At 36.5% G+C, this 9,013-nt stretch overlaps 1 pseudogene across 1 annotated transcript in view; it reads right to left on the bottom strand.

Moving 5' to 3' along the window:
* The window catches only part of LOC148716910 (uncharacterized), a 15,147-nt pseudogene extending 6,134 nt beyond the window's left edge, over positions 1 to 9,013 (bottom strand). Inside the window, exons 1-4 of the transcript XR_015995278.1 lie at positions 8,318 to 9,013; positions 5,774 to 6,136; positions 2,984 to 3,304; positions 977 to 1,396 (exon numbers count right to left, since the gene is read on the bottom strand). The product of XR_015995278.1 is annotated as an uncharacterized LOC148716910 (transcript). The remainder of the gene's footprint in view (positions 1 to 976; positions 1,397 to 2,983; positions 3,305 to 5,773; positions 6,137 to 8,317) is intronic.

The raw sequence follows: 9,013 nt of genomic DNA, 5'->3' as shown, positions 1-9,013 counted from the left end.
AATCCATTCCAGGTTATCTGTCTGACAAAATTGAATCCATACAGAATAGGGCGCTTAAGATAATTTTCCCATGTGACGATAGTTACTCAGAAGCCCTCGAGTTAGCAAGGATGGAGACCATTGCGTATAGAAGAGATAAGATATGTAAAGAGTATATGTGCAAAATGAAGGACTTAAACCACCCTCTCCACCCTCTTCTACCAACATGCTTAGACGATACCTTTCCCTATAACCTCAGGCACAAATCAGACCAGTTGTATCTTTGCAGAAACGTTACTACCTGTAGAACAAAGCGCACCGAAGACTTTTTAACTTTTAAGTATTTTTAACAAATGTGATGTATGTTCTGTGTGGTGTATATAACTTGTACTTAATGTGTACAGAAATGTACATAGTCGTTCTTATTAAGTTTTCATTGTATCATAACTCGTTAATTCAGTAAGTTACAGCAAGAGAGTTTAATAAACTATTATTATTATTATTATAATTATTATTATTATTATTATTATTATTATTATTATTATTAAGCACCCCAGGACATACAAAACAACTGCTGGTTGACCGCGACTGCTGGTTTTTAAAATTTTCCTCACTCTGTCATGCAATAATGCAAATGCAGAGAGAAGGCCAGTATTGCACTAGTTTGAAAGAAGAGCTGATATGATGATGTTTGCCCAAAAGTTGCATTTAACTCAGTCTGGCTTCTATTTCTTGATTTCCTTGTTCTATCAGAAGGTTAATAGATGTTGATCGGAACATGGCTGCCATAACAGCAGAAGAAAGTTGTTGGTAAGAGAGTCCCCAGAAAAATGTCGAAATGTTTGCAGCAGTGCTATGCTTTTAAAAATCTGACCACCAGTAGGCCATAGGGTAAGCCATGGGGTAGGCCATGGCCTACACCACGTTTTGTTCACACCCCTCAGAAAAGCAAGTGGGGTAAATTCTTCTATCTAACATTGATTTGTGGAGCCAGTACCTTTACTTGGATCTTCTTCTGGACAGTCGCCTTCATCTAACATTGGTCCAACACGGCCTAGATTCTTTGATGAGTTAGTAAAGAAAGGACAAGGTTTACACGCCTCTTCAGATGTCTGGCTAATGTTTGGCTGGTATGTTCCTTGAGGACATTGAATGTGACCACTTCCTCCTGGAGGGCAATAAAAACCCGCTGGACATTGTTTACAGACATATTTAGATGTCTGGTTAATGTTTGGCTGGTATGTCCCCATTGGACATTGAACGGGATTAGTTGCGTTTGGAGGGCAATAAAAACCAGCTGGACACGGTTTACAAGCGTGTTCAGATGTCTGGTTACTGTTTGGCTGGTATGTTCCTGGAGGACATTGAATGGGAGCACTTCCTCCTGGAGGGCAATAAAATCCAGCTGGACATGGTTCTACAACATAATTCAAAACAACAGTTATCTTTAGCTTATAAGTTTTGTTATTCCAATGTACACATACAAGTAATTAACAAAATTAATTATTAAAAATCAACTCTCCATTGTGTTTAAAATGTTTCTCATACTTTCAGCTCTGAGAATCTAGTGGTAAAGTATAACCTGGTGGATATTCCTCATTCTTCTCATTTCACTTCAGCTTGAAATTGTATTGACATTGTAAGGAGAAATTCCTATTTGGTCACTCTTGAGTATGCTGCAGAGGTCTTCTGGATCCAAATATCAATTACCTGCACTGTCTATACAAGGGCGTGGCTAGGGTCCTGGGGTGCCTGTCACCCAACCCCACCCCTGCAAGCCTTCTAATGTCACTTTAAGTAAAACACAGCCTTCAGGTTGACATGACAATTTGGCCAAAACCCACTGTTTGACCCAGTGAGACCCCTCCTTTGAAAAGTTCTGGCTACACCCCTGCTTTACAAATATACATTTCTTATAAATCAACCTCTTTTGAGAAACTAGTGTTCATTCAGATAAAATGTACTTTTTGCTGTTGTCTTTATTGGCACAGTGACAGTCATGCTTAATTTTTACTTATCACCTTTCTACATGAAAATATATAGATCATGTAAAGAAAAAAAACTCATTGGTCACACCTGGGAGTAGGGGTATTATGGGAAAAATTCCTAAAGAGCAAATTGTAAAAACTGTGACATTAATTATTCTGAGAAAGCTATAGAGAGGAACTTTTAGTACTGGACCAACCATTCCCCTCAAAAACACACATTTCTAGTTTCAACAATGTGTAACCCAACTCTCCTTCCTATCCACTCAACTTAGGCCTTTATTTCTGCAATTTCAAAAGTAAAGTCAATGTTGTTGTTGTTGTTGTTGTTGTTGTGTCTCCTTTCTATCCAGTCAACTCAGTCCAATACTCTGTTGAGGGATTTTCAATTCTTCTCCCAATATTCAAGATAGCTAGTATTTCGAAACCATGAAAACTGTGAAAGGTTAATTCAGATTACCTGATATCATCCATGCAAACAAGTGCTTTAAATTTACAATGTATAAATTAAAGGAATAAGAAATTGTCAAGTACGATGGAGTCAGTCTTATTATTAGTCAATCTTAAACTGCAAAACTGCCAAAAAATTGGATAAAAATCTAATAACTACATGAAAAACCATCAAAACTAATATATTTTTATATCCCTGTTATCAAAACTCTAACCTATCTGATGAGTGGTGACAAGATCAGTAGAGGTATACAATTTTCACTTGACACATCGAAGAGAAACAATTGAACCCATAGAGGAACAATGGAACACAACATATTAGGATGATCTGAAAATCCCATTAGTATTTTAGACAAAAAACAAACGCTAAAAATAGAAAATCTGTAAATCACAATTAACACCAAAGACAAAATACCAAAGTTTTTTGGTGCAAAAACCTACAAAAGCACAGAGAGAGAGAGAAGCACTGTAAGATGAGGGGTACATACAAATTAGCGCGTGATTCTTCAACAAATGGAGTAAATGGTACTGTATAAATGAATGCTAAATAAAAGTGTAATTTACCATACCAACTTTAAGAAGAAATGATTTGTATGACTTCCTGCCATATCCAGTGGCCCGACAAGTGTAGTTTCCAGCATCTTCCTTTGTGATGTCCTTAATTTCCAGTTTAGTAAGTAAGAGGGTAGGCTTATCTTTTTTTCTTATATGATGATACTCATACTTCAGTTGTTTATTATCCTCATTTAACCTTCTGCCATTCTTCCATACTGAACCAGTTACTGATTGATCAGTGCTTCGGATGTTACAGGTTATGTTTACTGTGGCTCCAATGTAGGGTATGTCCCCACGTTCAAGTCTTGCATACTCTATAACTGGGGCACTTCTTGCTAAAATTAAACAGAAGACTCTGTAAGAATCCATTGTTACTGCAACCCTTTCCTCTAAATCAAAGCCAAGTTAACTAAAGTATTAATGATAATAAAATGCATTTAATTTAATCTTGAACAGCAGTTCTAGTCCACTGCATCAGCACCAACAACAAATGTCTGTGAGCAAATTTAGACTTTTTCTAAGCTACATAATTTTTTTCATTCTCCTACATTCATGGTAGAGCAACAACATGTAAACCTACAGCTTCTACAGAGAATCACTGAAGAAGGTTAGGGCAAAAATTCCACATTCTGCACTAAAGGACCAATTCCTCAGAAAAATAAGTTATCAAACAGTTTTTTTTAACTTTACCAATGACAACCATTAACTATGAGCAAATTTAAAGACTTTTTCTGAGCTATTTGGCCATCTAACAAAGATTTTACACTGCAAAATAACAAGAACTTCATTAGTTCTATGCTTAATCCAGCTTGGAAAAATATAATTCAAATCCAGTACATCAGTTCACTTTCAAAATCTTGTCTTTATGTCAAAACCTTTTTCAAGGTCCAAAAAATAACTTTCCAGTTTTCTATGGCTGCATTTTCACAAATTCAAGGCTCTCCACCATTATCCAGCTGCACTACCCCCATGCACATGGTACAGAGGACATTGTAACTCATTTATTGTCTTAGGATCAACATACAACAGATGGCCATTAACCCCTGCCGCAATAAATACCCTATTTACTAAAAGATCAAAATTCTTAGCTTTTTTCATTCTCAACTGTATTTACCCGTGTAAAATGCGTGCCCATGTATAATGCGCACCCTTGTTTTTAACCTATTTTATCAGAAAAAAATGTTTTTCGCGGCAAAAAAGACAAGTTAAATATTTGTACAATTATTTATTAATAAGACTATGTTACTAGCCATGTTAACATCAATATCTTTTGTTACTTATGACTTTATATTTATGACATTATTGAAATCAACATTATTGAAATCAAACTTTAAGACTTCAAGCGAGGCCTAGCTCATTTGACAATTCCACGGCCCGGTAAATGTTATGAGTGAGTACCCTGCGAGCGAAGCCTTTTCTTCTTTTCTTCTTCTTTTTAAGCCTCCAAGGGAAAAGGCTCTGCCGACATCCTGTTGTTGCTTTGAAATGCCGAAAGCCAAAATCTCCGGGCTACTCAAGCTGGTTTTCCCTCCATTCAAACCGGTTTTGGTGCCTAGCCTTTGTTTTGCATGTAAACAGATGAACAAATCTGCACCCAGAAATGCAATATGGCGTAAATTGTGCGAAGTTTACCGGAACCAGAAATAGTTCAAGGGGGGTGTGGAAAAGGATCAGTTTCTAGGCAACCGCCGTGGATGTTCAAACGAGCAACAACAGGATGTCGGCAGAGCCTAATCTTTCCCTTTGCGATTCGAGGACGGGTTAAAAAGGCTTTGCTCGCAGGGTAATGAGTGAGCAACAATATGTCCGAAAACTATTGAAGATTTTGTGTCATGTCATCGTATTTTTACAATTTCCAAACTAACGTTGTGCAATTTTCTGGCCATAAAGTCAAGTAAACAACAATATAACCAAGATAAATCCCATTGGATGCGCTTTGTACAAATAAGAAATTCACGCGTTTTTTGCTTATAACAGCAAATCAAGAACTGCATGCTTTAAATAAAGCTCTTGTCCTGAAATATTTCTCGCTCACTTTCTTCTTGCTTCCCACTGAAAAATGTGACATGAGATTTCTTCACATGCGGCTAAATTTGCATATCCACTCTGAAATCTAAGTTATCCACATGCCTGTTTGCACACTTGCAAACATATTTAGCAATTTTTGTCTTTCCTCTTTATTTCAGTGTAAATATTTACTATGCACCACTCCTATAACTTTTCATTGAAAATAAGTTATTCAATCAAAGCCTTAAATGTGTTACTTTTTTGTTGTTTTAACGTATGCAAATTAGGACGTACGTGCGTGACAAACAATGGAATCCGCGTAGAATATGCACCGTGATTTTGATGGTTATTTTTGTAGAAAAAAGTGCGCATTATACACGGGTAAATACAGTATTATCATCATCTCCAATTGTTCTTTGCTTTCTTGAGCAAAGAAAAGCGTCAGTCTCCTGTTTCGTCAAATTCTGTGTTGAAGGGTGCTAATGACAAGCAAAAATTTAAAATTGACTTGTTTGCTTTTAGCATGCGTCAGTTCTGTGAGATCATTTCAACAGTTTCCTAAACCTATCAGACACACATTAAAGAGATAACTCTATATAGCACTAGAATATACTGTAGCAGTTAAGCCTGCTCAGTCTCTACTATAATTTAAGGATGATGGTTCATCCCTTCAAATTAGGGGATGACCTGGCTGAGCTACATGTCTTGGATTATAATTTATGTAAGTACAGTGTCATCTGAGGGGGAAAAGCTTGCTCCAAAGATTACAGTACAAACCTTTACAGGTGGTTACCTACCAAAAACATTTAACTTAGCGTGAGCCGATGCCTGTTTTCCCTTCTCATTTGTCACAACACATGTGTAGTTTCCTGCCTCACTTTTTGAAATGTATTTGACTTCTAAATTTCGTTTGCAAGATGCAGGTGAATAATTCCACTTTTTTTCCAGAGGTTTGCCATTAAACAGCCAAGTTACATTTGCTGAAAAGTTTGAATGGACTTTGCATTTAAATGTGCGGCTGTCATCCACAACACCTGTTATAATACTTCCACTGATCATCTGTGCTTGAGGGTCTTTATCTGAGGTGTGGGGGGATCCTGGTATGATTCCATTCATACAATTTCCAGTGTCACGTCTGTGCCGCTTTGATGAAAAGTTCACTAAATTAGAGAACAACCAAATGATTTTAAAATAGTTACTATGGTGTTTACTATTACTATGGTGAGCCACACAGAAGATCGGGAGACTTATTCTGTATCCAGGAGACTACTGGATAATCTAGAAGAGTTGGCATGTATGCAATTACTCTCTCCAATTACTCTTTCCATACAACACACCCTATTTGAAATAATATCTATAAACAATGCCCTGAAACATGTCTGTTAAATTACTTTTTATTAATTTGAAAATTATTTCTGAGGTAGCTGGTGGTTTCACCACATAGCAAGTTTGCCTGACCACCTTTGTCTCCAGCAGTAAAACAAGTTTGCCCCCACCTTTATTATTTTGCCCCCAAAATCTCTCAAATTATCTAGTATCTTGACCAACATGAAATTTCAAATCGAAACCATAACAAAGTTCGATCAACATGCAAATAGCCAGCTGTGTTAACCAACACACAACTATTGCACCAGTAATGCAAAGCCCCTTTATAACTCTGGCCTTGACCTAACTGGTTTAACACCATTTTATGATGACACTTGTCACAAAATTCAAAAACTAGTCAAATGAACAATGTAAAGTAGAACCCCTCTAATTCAAATATGATTATGCCAAACTCCCCATGCATTTACTCAAAATAATTTTACTTTCCCTTGAGCTTCAGTCAAATTTGCCCTGAAAACTCAAACTTTGACGAACAACTTTGGTCAATAGACATCAAAGTGTCAACAAAGAGCTAATTGACACATTCCAATCTATAATTTTGATTGATAATACTATGCTAACTTTTATGAAAACATAAAATATTTAGTTTAACTTCCAAAATGAAAGTCTTCCTTAAGCTTGTCAGGGTTTGAACCATTTACCACCCAGAAGTGAAAAGTAAATAATTTTTCCAGATGATTCCAATATTTTCTCTTGTAAGCAGGTTAAGAGAACAGAAAAGCTTATCCATTACTTAATGTTATCTTGATGTCACACCAAATTCCTTGCCTAATTCACAACAAATATTGGCACTCAGTGGGGAGTATTACTTGTCGATTCTGGGGAGTTAAAGTTTTAACACCACCATGCACATGTGCAACCAAACTTTCCTTGAGTAGCCTCCCCAGGGGAAGATTAGGGCCTAATGGTACAGGTTAAACAAAGATGAAAATTTTCATTTGAAGCTTTGAAAAGGATTTTGTATTTTGAGGAACAGAGCATGTTTTTATAAGGAATATATTGGGTCACTCAGTGGACTATGTCCTACATTTTGAAATTTGTACAAGAGGTAAATAAGAATAATGAATGCTTCTCCAGTTTTATTTATGATATCAAATTGTTTAATATTTCACTATGTAATGAACTGACTATATTATTGATTCACAAAAACAATCCAAAGAGGGTATGGCAAGCAGCCTTATGAAAAGTCAGAAATCCTGTTTACAAATTCATGTCTGCAAATTCATCTCAACAATAATTTTAGGGTAAAAAATTCTACATGTATGTAAACGAAACTTCCGTACGAAGAACTCTTTGACCCCCAAGATCTAACTGATTATAGTCCCCCTTCTACCTGCTACAGATTTCCTTGAAAAATAGTTATCAGAATTTGATATTTGATCAAGACAAAAACTTCTACCTGATAAGACCATGATTACCCATAAACTAGCTGGTGACGTTAGGACTGTAAACTCCAAGTTAAATAAAGTATCGTACTATATAGTAAAAAAATTGAATATTCTCATTAACTGTTTGCTGGGTAATGTATGGATATTGTGGGGGGAAGATACATGTTAATCACTTCTGGAAGGTAAAGGCTTAAAAAATTAAGGCCTTGAATCTGGGACAACATATTTCAGGTTTTAAGAAATTTGCCTTATCTTTTTTATCATTAATACCATTAATTTTTTGCAATTCCTCAAGCTCTACTTTCCTTTGAAGGTTTTGAAGTGATATCAAATCAATTATTAATATTGGAACTATAATTTGAGAGTGCAAGTGTGAAATAGTGTCCCTCTCCTTGATCGATTTATATAACTTTTCCAGTTGCACAACTAAATTCAAATCAGCCAAACTGGCTATAAAGTCCACTCAACGGCTAAAAAAATTTCACATGATTGAGATCTCCACACGTTTAATTATACGCTTAACGAATCACATTTAAGTAGCACCGTAATTTTAACATACAAGCTCACCTTTTCCGCAATCCTCTGAGATTAAAGTTTCTCCTTGGCAAAGCGGATTATTGGGATCGTTTTGATCGCTACATGTTATCACAAGCATATGGCCAGTCATTCCTCGCCTGTCCTTGCAAGGACAAAACACCGTTTGTTTACGGCATTGTGAACTCTGTTCCCGTTCTTCCAAATTAGCTGAGGTAAATCCCGCTCCGCAAAAGAGGAAAAACAAGAGAAGTTCTTTCGCAACCATAGATCGTTTGACTAGTCTAGATCTCATCGAATTAAACATCTCGTAAATACCGGAAAGAGTATGAAATTCCCTTTTCTGGGCCTGCTCGAATGCCAAAATAGTTTTAGATGACGAGAACTCGTAAAGAAATCGAGTCAACAGCTCTGAAATACAGTTTGCTCTTTGCAATCTCAATGAAACGTTCGCGACGGTCACCGTAGAAGATAACCAAGCTGAAGGAGTGGGGGTTCGTTAACAAGCTTTCTAAATCTTCTCCTGTTAGGGACTGGAACCAAGATATATATTTGGAATCAGGCAGATGGTGATCTCAAAACGCAAGAACGTGACTCGGAAAATTTATCAACGTCAACTGAAAAAGGAAAATCAAAATAATGCTTTCACCTGCTTGTTTGCATTCTTAAAGAGATCGGCGCAACGACGGAGAATGGGCGACACAAGCACAGAATTGACGAGAAATTGAA

Source organism: Stylophora pistillata, chromosome 14 (genome assembly GCF_964205215.1).
Source record: "Stylophora pistillata chromosome 14, jaStyPist1.2, whole genome shotgun sequence".
NCBI classification, from domain to species: domain Eukaryota; kingdom Metazoa; phylum Cnidaria; class Anthozoa; order Scleractinia; family Pocilloporidae; genus Stylophora; species Stylophora pistillata.
Note: the sequence above shows the minus strand (reverse complement) of the source record. Positions and strands in the feature narration are given on the sequence as shown.